The 24,145-nt window shown below is 42.4% G+C and overlaps 1 protein-coding gene across 3 annotated transcripts in view; it reads right to left on the minus strand.

The window, feature by feature from the left end:
- The window catches only part of ATXN1 (ataxin 1), a 1,009,465-nt gene that overhangs the window by 90,516 nt on the left and 894,804 nt on the right, over window positions 1-24,145 (minus strand). For all 3 annotated transcript variants that reach the window (XM_085607037.1, XM_085607038.1, XM_085607039.1), the window contains one exon: window positions 9,677-9,850. The gene's annotated coding sequence lies outside the window, so the exon portion shown is untranslated. The remainder of the gene's footprint in view (window positions 1-9,676; window positions 9,851-24,145) is intronic.

Raw genomic sequence — 24,145 nt, forward strand, 5'->3', positions numbered from 1 at the left:
TTGGGACTCCCTTTTTTGCACTCCCTTGACAAATCGCCACAAATCTTTCCATCCTCCAACAATGAGGAAAAAGCTGTTTGTCTGGAAAGTGTGGTGGAGATTTGTCAAATGGGGGCAAAGTTATTAGGCAACAAAATTCAGAGGAATACCTATTCCCGGTAATCCTATACTTTCCATCCTCCAACAATGTAGAAAAAGTTGTTTGTCTGAAAAGTGTAGTAGAGATTTGTCAAATGGGGGCAAAATTATTAGGGAACAAAATTCAGAGGAATACCTATACCAGGTAATCCTAACTATAACTACAAAGTGGCTATATATATATATATATGCAAGACCAAAGGGGATGGTGGACGGAGTGTTGAACATTGCAAGCACTCACACCCAGTCAACTGATCTGGGTTTAATCCATCATCATTCTTTAGCTCACTCCGCCACCAGGGAAAGGACCTAAGTATGGACTTCTTGTGTATGTGGTACGATTTGTCTTTGGACTTGTTCTTAGACTTACCCAAACACAGGGACCTCAACCGAGACCAGGACTTGGTGGATCAGGCTGGACGTGTCTTGTGCTCTTCGCCATAAAACTTTGCCTCCTGTTCTCTGATGGCTTCAGATACTTCAGGAAGAATTTGTTGCATGACTTTTAATCATGCTTGCATCTGACACACGGGATGCGTATCCATATTCAACATCAGTTTTCTGCAGTTGCGGCACAGCTTACAACCTGGAGTCATCGGGGAAGACACCCTTACTACACCATCACAAAAAAAAGTTATTTTGAGGACTGATAAAGTACAGTCAAGTTTGGGTGTGGAGCACTGGATGCATGTCAAAGGGTGCAGAGCAAAAGGAGCTGACGTCAGCATTGCGGAGTGGCTCCAAAATACAGCTCTGCACTGTCATTTCTAGCAGCAGTACAAAGACAACGTGTAGTTTAGCGGTGCCATCTATCGGCATGCAGGGCCAATTGCTAAAAAGTTTCCTGATCTAGACTTGTGCTTGGAGAATTCAAAAGGTGAGTAATCTGTGGTTAGATGCATCCATTAGAACAGATGCTTCTTATTGGACATCAGCTTTTAGATCTCTATCACGGTATGTAACCCATACATAAGTGTAAGTCATCTGGCATGTTGATATGATCAAACTGTCGCTTCGAATACTCTCATATCTAATTTATGAAATGACCTGAAATTGGTGCAACAATGCACCCATGTGAATCCTGTGCCGCAGAGCTACGTGCTGCCTCGGGAGCTTTCTCCCCAACACATGCCTCCTTGCATTAATGTGTCATCTTGTATTAAAACAAAGCAGCATGCGGTATTAGACTACATCCTTCCACTTACTGCGAACTCCAGCTAACAATTATCCCTCAATCCGTCACAGCCTACAAAAGCTGCTATGTGGAATGTTTCAGATGCTATTTATAGCTGCCTTATTTTTACAGGATCTTAACAATTCAAACGTAATTGTCTCCACATAAACACCCACACTTTCAGGAATCCGTGTTTTACATGCTATAAAGAGGTGTTCGGTAAAAGAACAGCAATATGACCAGTGGCAAATCACTGTAGCCTGGATCAGAACCTGAGTATTTAGGAATATATCACAAAAGAGAAAAAACAATACATTCCTAGCACCCATCTTCTCACATGATCATGAAAAATGCTCGTCCCTGTCCTCCAGCGAATTTCTGTGTTAATACTCATCCAGTTCAAAGTGTCTGTGTCCTTCCTTACATGCAAGCCAATATTCCGACATCATGAGTAAAGTGAGGTGATTAGGCGTAAATAAGTTGTAAAAAAAACAGTACAGGGCCCAAAGTGTTTCTTCAGAGCCCGCCGCCAGTGCTTCTACATGTCTTGGCGGCGAATGCCAAGGCTGCTAAGTTCTGATGACCTCTTACTTCTTTCTCCCACCACACCGACACTCCTGTTTCTCTATCTCACTCCTGCAAATTATTTTTCTTCACTGCTTATCCCTGTCACCTAACTTTTTTCCTTTTTTTTTATCTTCCACCCTTTTTTACTTCCTCTCACACTTGCTTCTATCTGATGATGAAATATGGGTTCAAGTCTCCAAAAACTTGTACCCGTCATACTTCATGCAACCAGGGGCATAACTTAGGCTGGTGATGGGGTAAAACTATGTACCACGCTCAGAGACCAGTAGTAAGCAGGATCTGAGCAGAGGAGAAATAGGAAGGCAAGGTTTTCAGTAACATACAAGGAATGGCAGATGAGCTGAGGTGCTGGAAACTTCACTGTGGCAGACAGTTGCTGTTCCACTGGGATTGAAAAAGGAGAATAGTGTAGTATCTATGCTGATGGTCAACGCCATTACATGCCATACATAGGCATGGCCAAAAATATAAGCCTTCATGGTGTCAGAGTAGGGTAGCTGCAGGAAAAAGAGGAACGTTTCTTCTAAAAGGGTGCAGAGCTGCTCTAGGTAAGACTTATGACATAGACACAAAAGGCCAGCATGTAGGTCTGCATTACAAATGTCACAGAGGGTGTCGCGATATTTATTGCGCCAGGTAAAAAACCAGTACAGTGGGGTTCGGAACGTACAGGGTGCGATAAATAGCAACTATTTCGAGCTTTCGTGTAATAATGCAGCAGATTGAACAATGCCTAAATCACCAAAAGAAGGCAATTGTTTAAGTCTAGGAGAATCTCTGAACAGTTATTGCTTTCATAAGGCAGTAAAGCTGCCTGGAGGCTGCTTTAGAATGTCTTCAATGGGAGGAGAGGGTTACAGGCGATATGGAGCTGAAATAATTATCCGGCACAGGAATGGCATAAACTGGCAGTCGCTACTGAAACAAGGGCAGTTAGAGGTAATGAAGTCCAATGATCCGACAGAACAGAAGCATCTTCAGGGACTTCCTGAATCTCAGAAACTGGACTTCAGTGTGAAGAGGTAAATGAAGCATGGTCAAGAGCAGGCGTGGGCGACATTTTGGCTACATGGCTTAATTTCAGGAATTTTGCAATAAGCGTGTTACTCAAAATTCTTGGAATTCTGCCCTTATGCCAACATTGTGTAATTCCGTGCCTTTCACTGTACTAATTTACAGCGAACGCATGCATGCAGTGCTTTTGTTTTTTGCACAATTGTTTTGCAAGAACTGTGTCAAAAAATTCTAAAATGCTAAAAACATTGCCCTCAACAATGGATTCAGATTTCACGTGGCATTTTGCTGATATTCCGCATTACTACGCAAAAGCAAATTATGGGAATTTCGCACGCCCCAAGCCGAGATGAGCTTCATACATTTAGGGTCCGGCACACATACATATACGTCGTCTCTGAGCAGGTGCACTGCATGTTTGTTCGGGTCGATGGCTTGGGCCTTTGGTCAGCCGATATGACATCAACCGAAAGGAGACACAGGAGGGGGCTCACCCATGAGGTGTCTTACCCATGAGGCACAGGTTCCTGATTTCAGACCCTGACTTGGCCAGGTGCCAGTGGATTGAAAGCAATGCAGGAGAGAGACATGGTTGATCTAGAATGAGAGGAACCCCAGGATGTTGAGCTCTCTGGAGCTTGGCAATGGGTTTTGCTGATAAGCCCACAAACATACGACAGTAGTATTTTTCATTCTGGTGAGTATCACTGCAAATCCCAAAAACCGTCCTTTGGATACGGTGTCGGGAAGGCGGGATGTCAGGTAGGACGCAGGTAGAAGAAATATGTTAGTGCAATTGTTCACATGTGTTATCGACAGATTTATGATGAGAGTTTCTGTAAAGATGTAGACTTTTCAGAAGGTGATGGCATAAGACCCATGACAGGCAGCTAAAAACATGCACAACTCTCTATGTTTGGAAACTGTGTGGATCATGTAACATCCAGCCAATTATTAGTGCTTTAAAAGCAACTGCTCATAAAACGGTATTAAACATCCAGAGGGAAGAACCAAAAAGCCTGCACTTTAAGCATTGTGTAAACAAACCCACAAAAGCAACTGAAGCCGGACTCAGCAAGCATGAAACAGCTACACAGTTTCCAAAACAGGATTTGAAAATACAGGAGGCAACTCAGTATCAGTGAAGACCAAGACGTTTAATGTGTTTTACTAAAAATACAGCTGCCCACTTTCCATTGATGTGAATGACAACTAAACAGTGGCGCAACACTTTGATGTTTCCTCATCCATGACCCATGTCGTTGGCTGGCAATAAATGGCAAGTTAAGTGGGGTACTAGAGTTGTGGTTGATGGTTACCCCCTCTCCCCAATTGCCCCTCGCCTCCTATTATATGACGTTACAACGCAAACAATTACAACCCATGCCTTTACAATGCATACCATTAAAACGCATAATACATTTAGGGTAACAGTGGAGTAAGTGTTCAATTGCGTAGGGGTAAAAATTACTATTCCTACTCCAGTGAGTGCAATAGTAGGGAAAGTGTTGGATAGTGTAGGGGTAAAAATTACGATTCCCATGTACCCCAAAACCCCTACCCAACCTAAAACTAAAAAATCTCCTTTACTTACCTTATAAGGCGTAATAGAATGCGTTGTAGTGACATGCGTTTTTATGGCATGCGTTGTAGTGGCATACGATGTAAAGGCAGTTGCGTTGTAACAGCTGCGTTGTAAAGTCAGTGCGTGTAATGACTGCATTGTAATGGTTGTTTCCCAGATCGAAGAGACGTGTTTTACATGTAGGCTACCCCAACCTTATTCATTTATCTACCTACTTTCAAGGGGTGGACGTGTAGCTTAGGGCCATATGTACGAAGGCATTTTGCATTTCCTCGTGGTGCGAATCGCAATTCCAGGCCGTTAGGAAATGCAAAGCGCCAATTCGGAATGTCCGAAAGGCATTGTCTGTGGTGCAAAATGCGATTTCTATCCAATAGAAATGGCATTTTGGAAATCGCTAAATAGGAAATCGCAAATCCAAATAACGATTCACAAACACCATATACAAAGGATTTAGTAATTGTGAATAATTGCCAAATGTCCATTTAGGAAATGCAATTACCATCAATCTGTATCAGATAGCAACCAGGTACAAAGGCATCCAACATGTATCAGGCTCTTGCAGAATGGCGGCTCTGTATGTCTTGGTGAGGAAGAGGAGGATTCTGGCTGGTAGACAGAGAAGTAGGAGGAGACAGGAGAGTATGTTGAAGGTGAGGGTCACCCTGTTTGTTCAGACAGAGGAGGAGATATATGAGAAGTACAGCCTCAGTAGAGATGTAATCCTGGAATAATTGCGGAGTTACCTCAGCTTCGGACCCCAAAATTGGAAGCAATGCAATCCCACCACCTGTGCAGGTACTGTGTTGCCTACAACTTATAGCAGTTATCAAGGGGTCAAGGTAGTGGCGGGGGAGGGGGGTAGGGGGGGTCACAAAGTGCTTTTTCCAGGTTCTATCACAAGATGCTGGACATCATGGTAACCAATACATATGTTTTCCAAATACACCCCCAATATTTGCAACAGACCAAATTAATGTTTTACCATGTAGCACATTTTCCCAATGTTATTGGCTGCGCTGATGGCACATACATTGCCATATGCTCCCTCCTAAAGAAAATAATGAATCTACAGAATTAGGAAAAGCACACACTCATATATGTATAGGTAGTGTGTGAGGCCTCATGCATCATAAAAGACATTGTGCTAGATGCGCTGACGGCACCCATTACTACTTCATGTTCTGACACAGTGGAATACAAAACCGACTGTCACACGGTGAATTTGGTGATGTTTTTTTACATGGTAAGAGAATTGTTGTCTCAATGCATACAGTGGCCAGAACTGTTTGTGTAATGTGACCTAATGCTTTATCATCTCATGCTCTTTAAGGAGACAGTGCATACGCCTTGCGTCCTTGGTTACTGACACCATCCTTGACTCCAAGGACTAGAAGTGAAAGACAGAACAACAGGGCACATAAAACAACACGGTCCATCATGGAATGGACCTTTGGCATACTGAAGTCCATGTTCCGCTGCATCCACAAAACTGGTGGTGAACTACTTTACAGACCTGAGACGTGTTGTAAGATCATTGCCACATGTGTCATACTACACAATATTGCCATGAGGAAGGAGCTGCCCAACATCACCATAAAGCCTGAATCCGGCTCCAATGAGGAATTACCACCAATACAGGTGGAACAGGAGGGCACACGTGCACCAGAGGGTCATGCACAACCCACAGAGATCACCAACAACTATGTTTGAGGTAAAAATGCATGGTGCATAACTGAAATACACCTTTTCTTCAGGTTGTGACAATAATGTATCTCTCCTTAATCAACTCTATCCATTGCGGATGCAACATCATTTCAACAAAGTATGAAATAACAAACTATACCAAGTAGACTCATGAGTATGATTATCAGTGGCGTCACTTTTTCCGACCTCTGGGGTTAGGTACCTTCTCAGCAAGACTGGGCTGTGGAAGAGGGGCCATGTCAGATCCTGAGGTGTTGTGGCGTGTACACTTGGTACAGCATCCCTCTTGTATAGATGTAGCACTGATGCTAGAGGCGCCTTCACTCTCAGGTGGTGACAGTATGTTGGGGACAGACAGGTGTTGTGCCTGAATCAAGGGCTGTGGTCACTTGTATTAGACCACATGCAAAATCCTTACAGCCGTGCCCCATGGAATTTTGAATGTTGACAGTTCTAATTGCAAGAGTGCTTGTGGCTTTTTCCAACCAATTGATTGAATGAGTGAAGGCATCAAAGTGTGCATGTACTGCCTGTGTCTTTGAAGACATTGCTCCTTCTGCATGGCAGCAATCCAAGGGCCATGCCCTTTCTGCAATAGCTACATTGATTTTCACATGCTTTGCAGATGCCTATTTACAGTATTTAAAAAAAAAAAAAAAATCTCTTTTTATTTAAAACATAACCAGTTGTACAGCAGCTAATACACCACAGCGGCCATTCATCAAGACAGACCAGTCGACAATATAGTTTACATTTTCATAATCAACCTCAATTCCCCCTTTATGCTTCATTGCCATTTCCATCAAAAGTAGTCATTCTTGAGGCAACTTTGCCCATCAGGGTGGAGGAGGAGAGACATATATCACCTATATAAGCATTCCATTTACCCCATATTTGTTCCTATTTCCTGAGGCAGCCCATGCCCTCGTAGACGACCTTCTCCACCACCATGCACCAGTCCATATCTCTTTCCCACTCCCCAAGTGTCGGCGTCTCTTGGGCTCCTCAGCATCGGGCAATGTTACGCTTTGCAATTGTCATTCCCATAGTTACCCAAAGTTGCTCTTTATGGCTTAAGTCCATCGCCTTCCACATGTTAAGAAGACACCATTTAGGCGTGGGTGTAAGGTCCCTCCCACACACTCTTTGCAGGTTACGTATAATAGCTTCTCAATATGATTTCACAGCTGGGTGCCTATCTACAGTCTTAATTTTTTGGTTTGCAGGTGCTCAACCGAGATGATTGAATTATACAGGCCACCAAACACAGGAGAACTGGCTGCCATGTCATCTGACACACTGTCATTGCGGACTGTTGCGGGTTGGATCCTACGGTGTTTGTGTGTCCTGCCAACAGAAGAAGTTGTGCCCCTGCTTTTCAGATTGTACCTCATCACTGTTCACAAAGTCTGGTAGTGGTGCAATGCTTGCTCTCCTGGAATTTGGAGTTGGACTAATGGGCATAGGAGTTGCTATTGTACACCATTTCTGCGTTTGTGTCAGTCGCTCCTTCGGCCTCAATTGTTTCTAACATGTCCTGGGTGTGATCTGTGGTAAGGCATGTACATAGTTACTGCTAATAAGTAGTTATTGTTTGTTCACAATAATGCAGTAAGTGTGCTGCATGTTTTTGTTATATGTTTCTGATGTACAAATATGTGTAGTGTAGTAATCAGCACACACTACAGCATTCCACTTTGGTTGACTACAACTCCCATGATGCACTGCCAAGGAACAACTGATGTTTTACTTGAGGAATTACAAACATTATGTTATGCTAAGAAATTAAAAGGGAGTTGACTTACCCTGTCTGGTGCCTGCAAGATTAGAGCTGTTAATATCTGACGCTCCCGCCACACTCTCTGGTTCCAGTGTCCCCTTGATCAGTGATTCCATGGGAGTGGGAGGAGGTATTTGGAGAGTCCACCACCTGTGCCATGGCCCTCAGCCATCCTGCTGGCCACCTTCTCCTTTTTGCAGGATCTCAAGTCATACCACAGTTTTGTGATCTCTGGTATGGTCCTCTGGGTCACACCAAGGAAGTTCACCTTCTTCACGATGATGTTCCATATCTTGGTCTTCCGGGATTCTGGAACAGTAAATGATGCCTTCCCAAAGAGCTGGGCTGTGTGTGCCACACATTCTTCTGTTAGAAGCTCCAACTCCTTCTCAGAAAGTTTGACTTTTCTCTTCCTGCTTCCATAATCCTTGTTCCCATCTTCCTTGGACATGGTGTTGTCCAGCAATTGATAAAAAAACACTTCCAGTAGTGAGCCAGGAGCATTGCTCCCTTCCTAGGTTTCTGGGTAGTGGCACACCCTGTATTTCTAAACTTCCTGCTCTGACATCATCATTCTGCATCCAAAATGCTATTTTACCTAATTGTGATTTCCAATTTGTGATTGTGAATCAGTAGGAATCGCTATTAGACAAATAAAATGTTACATACATCTCATTTTGCGATTCCCTAATAGCCATTTCTACAAATTGACTCTTTGAAAATCACGAAAACAATGTTTCGCACATGTGGCCCTTAGTACCCAATAATATGTTTTTCCATGCAATAATAATGAAGATCCTCAAATATCCAGAGGTATCTCACAAGGTTAGTCCCAACATAAAGATTTCTTATAAAAGACAATAGGACTGATTGTCAAAGAAAACTGAATTGGAGAAAAATATGCCATGCACCAATCTGTGCATGTAGTAAGAGAACAAATTGCTAAACTTTCCATGTACAAAACTAACAATGGGCTAAGTATGCCCCATCTTTTTAACATGTGAACAAATTATGCAGCTCTAGGTAAGTTGCTTATGCAAGGTAGGCATGTTTACTTTCTTGACTCAACTTACTCTAATCATCTCGCCAATGGGTGTCCAGGGGCCTAAATCAATTCAGTTCTAATTTACCTGAAGCATATTGACATGACTTCTCAGTAACCTCCAAATATTTTTGTATACACGCTGATGACAGGTGGCAGAAGTGTGTAGGGAGGAATGATGACGTTAGGGATAACCTTAAAAAAATCTGGAGCAACTTGACCATTTGTAGCTTTGCTTTTTGTTTGGAAATAGGCAATTCATGACCAGGAAACTACTTAGGCAAATACTCTGACCCACTGATTAAAATCGGAAAACATTATCTGGGGTCGGATCTTCCAACTCTGATCTTTTGCATTGACAGTTGTTGGCCACCAACTGGACCTTCCATCTGATATGTGATATGTAAATTACATGCTTTAATTATTCTATAAGAATGGCTTTGGCAGCAGGTATTAGTGATTTTTAAAGTGAATTGAATTGGTAAACAACTGTTGTTATGCTTGTCTCTAAATGAGACAAAGAACACCACGATGCAGCAGGCTGTCATAAGTGCTGGTGTTGACAATTAAGTGCCGGTGCTGAACACCGGAAACCACCGGCTCAAGTTAAGCACTGAAAGCATATTTCAAGGGGTCTTTCTTCCTTACCTTAAACTTCATAGAACAAGTCTTCCATTATTTTCTTAAGAGAGATGTGAAATGGCGGCTGAAGACTGGATGGCCTTTTCAGTCTGATTACCGGAACACTCGATATCGTGGTCTTTTAGAGTTCTCGACCGGCTGTAAACCTTTCAAAACAGGGCTGCTCATCCTTTTCTTGGCCTACATAGGAAAGAGGAGATACATTGCTTCATTAACTTTTTTTTTCAATCAAACAGCCATCCTTTTATAGTCAAAGTCTACCACTATCTATATTTTCTAAGATTTCTGTGCCATCATCTTTGTGTGAACTGAGTACGCAGCTGCATAAAATAAAATATGGGGGGGCCTGCATCAATAGTAAGTTTAGGGGTCCCAGATCATCTTTGTTCAACCATAAGACTGACACCCACAAACCCAATCAGTTGTTTAAGGGGGAGGGGATGGGGTTCTTCCCTACAGTCTCACTAACAGGGTACAAAGAGTCCTGGCAGTGCCTGGAACCCCGGGAGAGACAGCCGACTGGAGCCCATTAAGAGAAGGGGTTCTGCCACAGCAGGGGATGCAGGTATGTGTTACACCCCAAGTGTCACATACACAAACTGACCCATCTCCGACCTGCTATCTTCAGTGCCATTCCTAAAAGGATGAAAAGCAGGCTTTACTTCATGCCTACAGCCTCCCTCTTAGTAACCCCGTCAGAAAGTACTATTGTTCCCACCAAAAGTGGGGCGCAAACCTTTACTGATAAATGTTTTTAATACTTTATTTGTTTGACAAATGAACAAATGTTTGCCAATTAAGGAATATGACTTGGACAAACTCTTATTTATTTTATTGTGATGATTTTATTAATAGAAAATTTAAGTTAAACATTAATCCGAGATCTCAAAGTCATCCCTATCACATTTGATAAGCTCATCCAGTCCTGTTGTTTCCCTTTGTCTTATGGTACCTGTGGATTTGTGTTTCCAGGTTTAGATTCAGAGGGGATCGTGGAGAAGTGGGTGGAGCAAAACACGAAGAACACACATAGGTACTGGTCAATCAGCTCACAAATTTATGTGATCGCCCTGAGAAATCTGAGACCCAGTTAAATGTGGAAGGTCGAACATCAACATGAAGCCAAACTCAATAGAGCTACGCCAGAGCACGAGAGGAACTTCAACACAGTGATTTTCTACCTTTACTAATCATATTGCAGGATATCACCCCGATCTATAGTCAGGTCACGATTTTCATAGATACACATGAAAGAGTAAATCTTGCTTTGTATGAGGAATCCAGAAGATCTGTGTCTTTCACACTATCCAAGAAGCTGAGAGCTAGTCTGACCAAAATTAGGGCATATAACAATACATTTGTGTAATGTGGGTTATCACTACCACCCCACGTGTCTACTTGAAACTACCCCACAAGACAAAGAATTTTACAGAATGCTATTTTACAGAATGCAAAGATTGGTTGCAGGAGAATGGGTGAAATAACTGCACAGAAACATGTAAAAAGGAAGCATAAATTAAAAAGAATCTAGCGTAAATAAAAACATGGAAATAATATGAGAACAATTAAGAGTGTGAACTGATGGAAGAAACAAAAATGTAGAGAAAAATCTTGCAACATTTGTAAGATCTATCAATCATCTTGGCCATTAAGCAAAATACACTGTAAAATGAAGAGTAAAAGTTCACAACTCGAAAAGTTGTATGAATAAATATTTCTAAAGGATCTTCATTAAGGGCTTATAATAAGCAGGGTAACTGCACACCACTCGTTTTCACTCAGTAAAGATTCCTGTCTGAAATAGATATTTATTAAACTATAAAAAAGAAAAAAAATCCACATTTAGTTCTAAATAGATACAAAAGGCAACAGCAGAGACCAACATCTCAAGTGAACTGAAGACTACGCAATAAAAAAACGCTGATGCAACAGGAAGTAACAGTTAAATCTAGAGCCCTAAAATTCGACGCTAAAAGCGCCCAATCTTAACTATGACATCCCTGGTGACACCAATGACAACTGCCACGTGGCCTGACTTGTGGCTCTTCCTTGTGTGCGGTTTGCAGAGCGCATGACACAGCCTGCCTCGGTGCCCTACGCATAAAGCACACAGGGCATGGCATAAGGCCAGTCCTTGAATATGCTAATCTCAGGGAATGGCTCACGGACATGCTCTTTATTTACCGTTCTCTGCCCAGGGAATGACCAGTGGGCATTGCCCGTGGGCACTGTTCAGTTGAGCCCTGCCCACAGTACACATGGGCCATGGCCTTTCACCCAGCCTTTTTTCTACTTCAGCCATGAGCTGTGGGCAACAGATAGGGGGAAATCGAATAATGTTTACCTGTTTATGGCAGAAACGGCATAGCCCCTGCCTATGCCCTCTGTGCAGGACATTTAGAGCACAGCCAAGAGCCAGGACAGTTGTATTCTGCACACAGGATGTGGACTATGGTCTTATAGTGTAAACACAGAGCACACCTGTGGCCATGCCACATGGATAATACATAGAGGGCATTGCCTGCACAGCTTTCATATGGAACTGCCCTGTGCATAGGTATGTACTGAGCACAAGTGATATTCTTCACCTGTGGCACTTACACGAATGGCGCAGTGTATGCCTTCAAAATACTGTACACAAGGCACGGACCTTCCTCTTGCATAATACCCAAGGCATGGCTTGCGGCTGCCAATCCATGTGTGCGCAGCACACCAGTATCTGACCTTAAATCCTTTTTTGTCAAAATTAGCCCAATGTGGCCTTGTCACATTAACCCTGCCTGGTCTTGCATTTGGCAGGGCATTTGCTGTCTCACCAGACTATAGTTTTCCAAAACATTTATCCAGAATATACATACATACATAGAGGGGCATTTGGTCAGCTGGCTTCATCTATTTGTTTGCTGGATCGCCAGTAACATTTTGCTTCCACCCACCACAATATACAACATAGTCCATTGCTTCCCTTCACTTCAAAGCTTGTATGCATTGTTCACATCCATGTAAAATTAGATCCTTTCTGTTCGGTGACAACGCTCTTTCAAAGTGTGCTTTTTCAATTGTATTTACGTATGTTATCTTTTTATAAATCTCTTTACTTTTGCCTGCATGCCAAACCCCAGGTAGAAGGTAATTTATTTCCTGTCTCCTTTCTAAATTCGCTGTTATAAAGTTTGACATTGTAGCTGTCTGTAATTTTAGTGCATGGTTGGGAGATGATTTCTTCATATCACCTCCACACAAAATAATATTCAAATGCATCACACAACCAAAAGGCTTGTTTGAAAGCATCACTTGTGAAATGGCCCCTTCAACTGAATGTTTTTTTAATGCTACATTTTTGTTGCAAGTGTATAGTAGTGAACACACTTAGGGGGCAGTTTTCGCTTGTTTTGGTTTTTTATGTTTGTGGCATATGCTTGCAGTAAAAAAGGAAAAAATAGCCATTGCACCAGCCTGCCATGACCAGACCTATTGGTATTGCCAATGCTTGCTTCTGACTTGAATGACATTAATAAGCACTAGGATCCTAATGAGCAAATATCCATTAAAGTATAACTTATAGTGTAAAAATGTCACGCCCTAAGCAATTCTATCAACAAAAGCTCATAATACAGGTGTTTCTGATTTTACAGATCATCGCAGAAACCTGGTGGGAATATCATCTAGGACTAGACACTACTCCAATGCTCCTGGAAATTAATCTATAATTCATATAAAAAGAGAATCCGGCTTTTTATTAGAGCTGGATATGATTTTTAGACGGTTACTTGCAAACGTTAAAGCCCTAAAGACTGGCCACTTTAAAACTCCTGAAATTCAAGTGTGCAAACTGAACATCTCAGACAAAAGCACAATCAGGCTGGCAATATATAGACTAACTAAAACGAAAAAGAAAATATTTGAGGAAGAACTCAGATATGTACTAGATTCTGAGACTAGGACGGTCATTCAGACCTGGGCGGATGGTCTGCCAGTGTTTATGTGCTGTAAGGAGTGAAGGGGGTCATGGTCAGACTGTCTTCAGCCCCCTAGCCTCATTGACAGGATCTCTGTGTCCTGAAGGGACCGGCCGTGGCTCCCTTCTCACCGCTGGTGGTGTGCCAAATGGGTTACATATTTGAAGCACAGACTCTGCTAACTTTTTTATTCAGAGGAAACAAATTCCCTAAGCAAGAGTTTGCTTCCTATATGCAAAAGTGGCAACTGCCACCATGAACTGGTTCTGAGGCAGACAGACTGCCGGATGAAGGGTTACTTTTGGTAGAACCAGTGAAGGCTCTTCCAACTGTAACAGAGAAGATAACCCATCTCATTGGTTAATTTGTAAAAAAATAATTGCTGGGGCTCTCGTCAGCAGGCAGCTTGTGCCAGCCCATTTCTCCTTTTTGCTCCGCCTTAAACAGAACCAACTACTAACCGTGAAAGTGGAGAGAATATGTGGCATAACGGCCAAAGCTGCCGCCTTTGGAGCTGGGGAACCAGGTTTGAGTCTCAGCATCGGCTCAACATCCTGGGAAAATCACTTAATCTCCTCGTGCCCACCATAAATGAATTTGTCCTAAACTGGCGCTCATGAAAAGCGCCAGTATTGATGATTAAGTTCCGGTGCTGAGCACTGGAAACCACCTGCTCAAATTAAGTACAGACCCATCTCCAAATGGGGTGAGAACCGTAGCTCTGATGGGACAGGAAGAATGCAGGTTTAGGGCAATCCTTCACTCAATGAGGCCCAAACAGAATGATTGATGGGTATTTTAACCCTTGTGTGAATTACAAAAGGGACACACCGCTATCCTTGATAAAATACCTTGAAAGACCGGGTTGCATGCAACGTAGGTGCAAACCACTCACTGAAAGGACCATCTTCTAGACTGACTTTTGATCAGCACTGCTCTGGCCAGTACTACTTGACATGGGCGCACCACCTGAAATCATCCACCTCTTGGCTAGAATGTATAGTAATCTTTCAAGTAAGGTTAGATTTGGAACAAATGGTGAATGCACCCCCCTTTTTAAAATTGGTAGAGGGATCCGACAAGGGTGCGTGCTTGCCCCCCTTTTATTCTCCCTTTTTATAAATCAGGTTGATCAATTTTTACAAGAATCTTATGCTGATGCTCCCATCATCAATGGAAAGCAAATACCCGTCCTATTATATGCGGACGACGCGGTCCTGATTTCCAGGACTGCGAATGGGTTGCAAAAGTTAATTGAGAAGTTTCATATTTTTATTCAGGGCAGAAAGCTTAAAATTAACAAGGGTAAGACTATGACTATGACTTGTGGTAAGAAAATAATGAAAAACAAGTCATTCTTTTTAGATGGGGATAAACTTGAGGCAGTCCGACATTTCTGCTACTTAGGTATTACCTTTTCAGGTGATGAGAGATGGGTAAACGAGCAATCCTGTGTTGGTCTGAAGATGACCAGAAATACAAATTGCATCTTCAGATTCGCCTCCAAATTGGGGGGTCGTAGAATCCGAGAAATGATTTCCATCTATAATTCAAGGTGTATGTCCTCTGCCTTGTATGGAGCAGGGATATGGGGATATAATCGTCAGATTGCTCTGTCCATCCAGCAAGAGGAAAACAAGTACCTGAAACGATTATTATGCCTCCCCGCTTCTGCCTCAAACGAGATTACCCACAGAGAGCTAGGCATAAATTATGTCGCAGATCTGATTGCATTGCGTCCCTTGTCCCTATGGCGGTCCATATGGGCCAAAGAAGAAACTAGGTTTACCCAGGAAGTAATTTTGGACTGTATTAAACTAGATCGGCATTCGAAAATCCCCTGGCTAGAACATATTCACTCCTGGTATAAGACTCTCTTTGGCCAGGATATTTTTAAAGATATTTTAACAACATCGGTTTTAACAAAGCGTAACCTTAAAACCACCTATTTGGACCATGCAAAAGGGACCAGAACGAAGGAGTATGCAATGCAAAGTACATTCAAATTATATTTGGAGTACAACCTTAGTACAAGACTCCCACCCTATCTTACATTTGTTAGCATTAATTCTCATCGCTTCGTTCTAGCACGCCTGAGGCTGGGAATAGTCCACCATTTGGTGGCTTTCCCAACCGTAAAAAAACCCGATTAAGTGATTTTCCCAGGATGTTGAGCCGATGCTGAGACTCAAACCTGGTTCCCCAGCTCCAAAGGCGGCAGCTTTGGCCGTTATGCCACATATTCTCTCCACTTTCACGGTTAGTAGTTGGTTCTGTTTAAGGCGGAGCAAAAAGGAGAAATGGGCTGGCACAAGCTGCCTGCTGACGAGAGCCCCAGCAATTATTTTTTTACAAATTAACCCATGCGATGGGAAATCTAAACAGAGCATCTGCCACTTTTTACTCTTTTGTAATTTTTATACTGGTTTTAGAAAGTTTTATTTGAAGCAACTATTTTTAGAATATAAGACATACAACACAAGAGCCGCAATACAATTGTTGTTTGATTTGGCTTCCCCGAATGTGTGCTATCGCGTGGCCACCTACATTTTAAAATGTACCTGGCACAGGAAATCAATTATTATATGATTCCCTCCTTTCGTTATCCCCGTTCACCCGTTGGCTATTATATTTTATGACTATTGGTGATTTACTGTTAAGTTACATTGTTTGTTGTGTATTTATTTTTGTATTGGCATTTGCACAAACTTTTATTACAAACAAACTGCTGCTAAAATGTCTAAACTGAATTAACTCCCCCCTTAACAACTATTACTAGAATGTACTTAATGATTAAATTTAACCCTGTACACAAAGTGATATACTTTATTGATTTAACAATATTGGCATGGATAGTGATGTAATTTTAAATGTTTCATTATTTAACTTTCATAAATTTGATTCTTTACTGTTTTGATGTATGTTGCTATATGGTTGTACCTGTACATACCGAATAAAGCATTTTTGAACTTGAACTTGAACTCAGTGCTGAGTGTGTAGTGAGTTTCGTAAATGATACACTTGATTGGTGCACTGCACATCAATACAGTATGGGAAATAGTCACCTTAACCAAAATTGAGCTAAAACAGCAAAATAAGCAAATTAACATATTTGAATATGGGCATCTGAAACGATTAACAGATGTCAATATTAGTTACCTGGTACAGCTTGACCTAGAGAAAGAGCTACCAACCTATCTGATCAGTATCATTTTCGTTAACCCCTCCACAGAAGACTTAGTTGACATAAATGCAACACCCTTTCCACTAGCTTTGCTAACACTGTTTTGCTAATCAATTCTTTGGTGTTATACTTCACCTTTTACAGATACCACATGAGTTGCTGTCTGTTTCTCAACTCAGGTGTCTTTTCAATGGTCTGGAATATAGTTTGCTTTGTGTGCCCTATTCTTCACTGATCTTATCTCCAAGATAACCACTCATGTTCCTTCAGTACCTAAACTTCACCATGAGAAAGAGGCTTTTGACTTGTCTGATACATTCAGATCCCGTCCCCATACCCCTCCCGTAGCTTTCCAAACGTCAATTAACATCCTGCAAAAATTTACAAATTGCACTCCTGAGAGGTGAATGACCACACTGCGTTTGACCCACTGGAAGACGATGACTTCAGAGACTAGCACGAATGGTGCCCGTAGAAACCAATACCTTCAAGGTAACCAAAGTTGCAAGATTGCAAAATTCCAGATACAACCTGACTTGATCAAAGGCAGAAGAAAAACCCAGGGTTTAATAACCTTCGGCCACAGCCAGGCGAGTTATCGTCTTGCCTATCCCTTGTCTCCAATTCTAGTCTTTCCTGTCTAAGTGGATTTCTGCATGAGTGAGTAGAAATGCTGTTTCAATGACTCAGGATTTGCATTCTGTAAATGCAAACCCAGCATAAGTGATGCACAGATGTGCAACGGTTTAATGAATGTGGTCCTTAATTCTGACCTTTAGCCTTGATATCACACTATCGACAAGGCTTTTCCATGTACCCTCTCACCTTCCTGTGAAGGGCTTCCCTGCATCACTTCAGACTAACTTCAGCCCAAATGTATCTCATAGTGACGTCATCGCTACTGCTGTTTAAACTTGACAGCCCCAACATTTGTAACACTTTCTATGTGTTTCCTACATTAGCTTCTCAATTGCAGTTCCAAACATAGAGCAAGGCTCCTATAGTGTTTAGGGGACAACCAACAGAAAATGTTAGAGTCAAATCTTAATTTCTCATTAGGCGTTGCAAATATGCGTGGGTGCAGAAGTGCACTCATTGAGATTCACGCCCGAAGCTTTCATTCAAAGATGGCATTTTGGTTTGCTGAGTCACTCTTATTTGGTAGAACCCACGTCATTGGTACTGGACTTCTCTTCTACAAATCCCTGTTATTAGGTGATAGCCTCATAGATTTAATTAGAGCAACAGGAGACTTTTAGAGTGCCATTGACATTAATGCTTCGGATCTGGCTTGTTAGGACCAGGGATACTCATTGTATGACCCAGAGGCCGCACACGACCCACCTGACCTTGATATGTGGCTACCTGGTGAGCAGCAGCTCTCGGCTGCTATTTACTTGACTGAGTACTAGCATTCAGAGAGATGCTAAACAAACGGGCGAGCATTTAGTTACTTGTTAGTTGAAGCAAAGGAAAAGAAGCGTAGAAGGTGTCCTGCAACTCTTATCTGTAGGAACATCTTCATGTTTAAGACATCATGCAACAAACGTGTACAGATATGATAAAGTGTTTTCCAAATTCAAGAAAGTGTATTTCTCTAACATTTGGAAGTGCTTCACCTTTGAACACCAGATGACATCACTGTATTGAGAGGCATTTTCTTTAGAAGTGTTAATTTTGGTGAAGCAGGAGTGACAACACCACAGTGCAGGACTACTTGTTTCTAGGTCCATAGATTTCCCACTGCATTACATTTTAGTGAGTGGACTATGAGTGGATTGTTCTCTCCTTCATGGGTTCAACTCAATGATGGTTAGGTTGCAGTCCTGCTTTTTTATCACATGGCTACTACCAATGTTTACTGTGATTTCATATGTCTGTGAAAATAAATAAAAGCAGTAACATATGTTCAAAAAGTGATTGCCCAATACCACGCAATTACTCACAAGTGGAGGTCAGAAATAATAAGAATCATGCATTCTAGTTCCATGGTTTCCATCTTACACATTACACAAGTGTTCTCAGCTACTACTCTCACCAAAAAAAAGGTTGTGAAACCTGCCCAAGATTTTAAAACAAAGTTCACTGCTCACATATGTTGGCAAAGTGGTAAAGCCAGAATTAAACAATAATTTTCCTAGTGCCATTACTAAAACTTTCTCACTGTACCATGTGCAGTAAAGGAGATTTGGTGCTTGTGTCTGCCCACCTCAGTGAATTGCACACCTTGTTGTGGAGTCTTTGCCAAGGATTCTTTTTATACCAGCTGCTATCCTTTTTTAAAAAAAAAAACATTTTATTATTATATTCCAAATTTAGGAAGAGACAACACAGTGCCAACAATACACTTCTAGCATTGCAAAAGAGTCTATAGACAGAGACAAACGTTCGATGAAGAACCAACGGCGAACATGTGTTGGACTGCGCCCCTCGCTTCCGTTTCCGTGGTTGTCATCTCATTGTCCCTACGTGCTACGTCCCTACGTCTCTCCCACCTTGTTTCAAAGTTTCTGCTCTCTGCGCTCCATCCACTGGCCCCATACCTCGTACCTGATACACCACTCGTTCCACGATCATGCACCAGTCCATATTCTGCACCCACTGAGTTACGCTCTGTACAGTATCCGACCCCCATGCCTGAACAATGTCCCTCCTGGCTACCATCAGTGGAATATTACTGAACAGGAGGGAGTATCTCTGTATCATTTGTTCACCTCAAATACCCAGGTATACCAGTTGCCCAGAGAGGACCACTGGACCTCACACCACTTGCTCCGTATGCCCCTGAATCTTAAGCCAGTAAAGTCTCAATTTTGGACACTCCCACAGGGTATGCACCAGCGTTCCCGTCTTCCCACAGCCTCTCAGGCATTTGTTATCAGGGATCCTGCCCATGGCATGGACCCATGTCCGTGTAAACAGTTGCTATATTAACTGTGCCTGTTTCTAAGCATGCTTAATGTTCAAAGATAAGGGTCTAAAAGCACAAGCATACTATTTCATTCCATTTCGACTCGCATACAGTATGCGGTCGGCGAGGCAGGACTCCAGTAGGGGTTTCCGGTGGGTGGCTTGAAGAGTACAAGTGTACGAGTCTCCAACCCCCCCTCAGTCGACCATGAGGCACAGTTTTGCCTTGTAAAATATTCTCATTAGACGTACATTACGTATGTATTTTGTTTAACGCATGCAAATTTTGCGCAGCGTTTGTGTGTTTTTTCACTTATTTTTGCACCAAATCAGGTCTTCTAGGAGTGGTACTTACACTGGGCTGGTCCCAGTGTAGTCCTGATGAAGAGCTTGGGAAGCTCGAAACTAGTCGACCGTATGCTAGGTACACTTACCCATTAAAGTAGTTTATTCTAGCATATCACCCATTTTTTAACCAATTAGCTAGGAGCAATAATAAAATTTATTTGGCCCACTAGTTGATTATTTTAACTCACTTTAAACCACTCCACACCACAACACTTGCACTACACATAGTCTTGTTCAGTGCTCCTACGTAAATCCGCAAGTCGCAGCACGCCTCAGCGCGTAGAGGACTGAGAGGACCCCAATGATGAAGCATGTCACCGTGGGGAAACCCTGGTGAGTGAGGGGACTCAAGAAAGGAATTGCCCTTTCTTTCTTTTGCTTGGGTGTTCTTACGGGAAACAAGTGCTTTCCTTACACCCTTAGGTTAGGTTCTCATAATCTGAAGATTTAAGCATGGAAAGTCTCTCACAAGAAGAACAATTTTCAGTAATGTTTTGCTTTTAAAGGTAAATACAGACTGGAAACACATTGTTTTCTGTCTGTATTTATGTGTAAAAATCAGCGTAAACTGGAAACCTAAAATATAAGTGCAGTGACACTGGTACCTATGGCGGGGACTGACCTGTGACATCCCAGTTATGTCTGTCTCTTACTACCCAAACAGGAGGCTCGAAGGTCAAATTTCCCTGCTTACATTAGGGCCTTTTGTCACAGTTGCCAGGCCATTGTATTCAGTCCAGTGTAACAAAAGAAACAAGAAATGTACCCACTTGACCTGCATTTCTTCAACTTAGCTAGTATGGGCAGATGGTTCTGTTCCAATTATAATAAGATAATTACACATATGCAGTTTTTCATATGTTCATATTTATTATGTTCTTTTCATATCTTTTTCAAAATAATTCATTTACAAGTAGAAAAACTGTTTGTACAGTCTACAAATACATTTCAACAGTTCGTTCTATGTATTGTGACATAGCTATTCTGCCAAATATCATGCACTTTTTACATTAAGAAAAACAAAAAATCCCCATTACAAAACACGCAACTTCCCTCTTAACTCATCCTCTCATTCTGACATACACTCTGACTGAAACACTAACATACTAGACATTCATACTAATAGCCCAGCATACTACACATAAATGAAAGCAAGCCTCAACAGTGCTACAAAGAAAATTGTTGTCCGCTGTGGTGTTGTAGGCTGGGATCTTTTGCCCAACCAGGGGTCAACGGGCGTTTCAGTGTGGGCATAAAATGGCACCTATCACCTTCTTCAGGACCACACAACAATAATATAGTCACTTCCAGGGGTGGGTTTGGAGGGAAGAAGTCTGTCACTAGGTATGTCTCTAAAGGTCGTGTCCATACTCAAAGGCATCTCCTCACTCTTATTTTAATGTGATGGTTTCCTTGAAGCCGCCTCTGCGCATTAGTTCCTTAGTCCCGGCTCTACCTAAGTTGTGGTCATATATATAGATGCCAAGAATCTTGAAATTCAATTTAACTGTAAAGGCTCCTGAATCAGATAAATGATGTCCTGTTTACATATGGAGAAGAACGTCTCTCCCACCAACAGAAGTCCGCAAAACTAATGGTGTTTCAGTCCAGTGTAAAGCAGGTAGAGCACCATATAGAAGCTGTGGGTTGTGGGCTCTTTGTTAAAGGTTATAGTAACATGGTGGAACCTGAAATGATGTAGAGAGTGTTCTGTAAGGATGCACAGAACACAGGGGAGCAGAAAAACAGTGGGGAAAGGAGAGATGGCTGTTTGGTGATATTGGCTGCTTTAGTTTGTTCTTCAGGCAAGAAACAGAATAAAGTACTTGCCGCATTCAAGATTTGATTAGTCTTTGCAACACTGTGATAATGCCCAAGTGTAGGTGGTAATTTTCCCAACCCTAACAAACGGTGGGCCAATGGAGTACTGTATTCTATTGTGTATGTAGTGCTTCCCAACACTGATGAGGCGCTGAAGAGCTGTTGAAGGATAGATTATGCACCATCATTCCCATTTATTAGAGAACACCTGTGTCTCTAATGAACATAAACAATCTTAATTCAATATTTTGAGCAGATATACATTGCTATTTAAAAGTTTCTGTTGTGTGAGTATGACAGACAGCAGTCAGCGCACTCTTTTATTGTGCTCAGTACTCTCAGGAAAATTAACATAAGCTTGACTCGCTTCCCCTCAGTGCTTCACGTTGAAGTCCTTGAACCAACTTGGCATAAGGCGTCATTATGAGCCGGCAGCTGCGCGTGCAGCGTTGGCGCGCGCTTCCAGCTAGGCTGGATCCTAGACCTGCAGCACGGCAGACTCTGCACTAATGGCACAAATATTATTAGATTTTCTGCCTGACTACATATGCCTGTCAACTGGGAAAAAATAGATCCTGTTCAGAAGCCCCAACTTCACGCTTCCCTCCACTATTCTTTCAGGCGTAAGGATACTGCTGCGGAATTTCCCGGCAAAGGGAGACCTGGACAATCATTAAGGGTAGAAATGGGTAGCAGCTGCTACTGTTGCTCGCTCTTTAATACCCATGGCACTGCCCATTGTTACGCCATAAAGTCAATGGGTGGGCCAGGAAGTAAACAGGACCGTGAGAGCGATGGTCTTTCTGTAGTTTCTACTCTTCCCTTAAACCCCCTGCAGCAAATAGAACGATGTTGAGGGGATGAGGTGGGCCAGGGTATGATGATGTGTCTCTAAGGGTGTGATGTCATTCCCAGGCATTGTATTGAACCCACTGCCACAATATGGTGATGCCTTCTTTTTTAACGGGGGATGTACATATTGACAGGGTTAAAAATGCATTTGATTCACTCTAGGATCCCAAAAATATAAGGGGTAGAACTATCAGCACGTGCAATGCACCGAGGCCATGGGGGTGGGGCGGTGAGGTGGGCTGAGGGACCCACTGCACCTCAATTTATGTTTTTCTTTTTTACTAAAGCGGGTGAGTAGGTTCCTCTTTTTCCTGTTTGCATTAGAGCCTGGGGCACCATTACTGTACTAGTGACAGAAAGGTGGTGAAAACAGTGTTAGTCAGCCCATGTTCCTTCCATTACATATGCATTATTTTTACAAACTGTCTTCAAACAATCTGACAAGAAGGAGAACTGTGAAAGTAAAGTTGTACAACGTACTGTAATAGTCACAGCTACCACTTTAATGTAGCTTGTGGGTGTTAATACCAGCTTCAGAGAACTATGTGCATTCAGCAAGCCACAAAGTAAAATACAAGTGAGATAACCCAGGTGGTCAATGTACTTGCACCACAGCCCTGTGTGTAATCTGTGATCACAGATTTGAACCATCATAAAACATTACAGAGAAGTAATGTGCTAACTGAGGGGCACAGCTTCATATGCTGGTAAAACAGTTAACTGGGACAATGTGCTTGTTGCACAGGCCTTTCAGTAACAAGTCCGAGCCCAGGTAAAATAGTTAACTGCATTAAGCACCCACTGCACAAAGCTGCCTGCAACCTTACATTGGCAAGAGATAGGTTTGAATCCACACAGTCCTACTCAATACTGCTTTCTCCTAAAGCTGACTGAAAGGAGACCAAAGGGCTGTAGTAATTACTAGGCCTGGGCGAAAATTTCGTTCCGTTCGCGGAAATTGCGATAATTTGACATTTTCGCGTTCCGCGGAGAGCGCGAAAATGTCAAAATTTCCGGTTTCCGCAGCTTGGCGATAATTTGTTTCTTGCTCGCGCTGTAAAATAATACATTCTCGCGCGCGCGATCGCCTTACCTGAATCCCTGCGTTCGCCGACAAGTTTTCTTGATCCGGTCGCGTTCTCCATGAGATGTTGTATTGTTTTTAGCCATTTGCGCTGTCTCGCAGTGACGTCATGCGTCGCACGATCACGTCTTTCTTCTCGCGATCATGCACTGCAAGATGGCCGCGCCCGCAAGCAACCACATGGGTAAGTTGGCGACCCGCAACCATGCAGAAAATCTCGCGAACATGCGGGAAAAAAACTTCCGCAACTTCGCGATATTTCCGCTTGTTTGCGATAATTTTAAACATTTTCGCGATAATTTGCGAAAGTTAATTTC

The sequence above is a fragment of the Triturus cristatus genome, chromosome 5_2, assembly GCF_964204655.1.
Source record: "Triturus cristatus chromosome 5_2, aTriCri1.1, whole genome shotgun sequence".
In the NCBI taxonomy this organism is placed as follows: domain Eukaryota; kingdom Metazoa; phylum Chordata; class Amphibia; order Caudata; family Salamandridae; genus Triturus; species Triturus cristatus.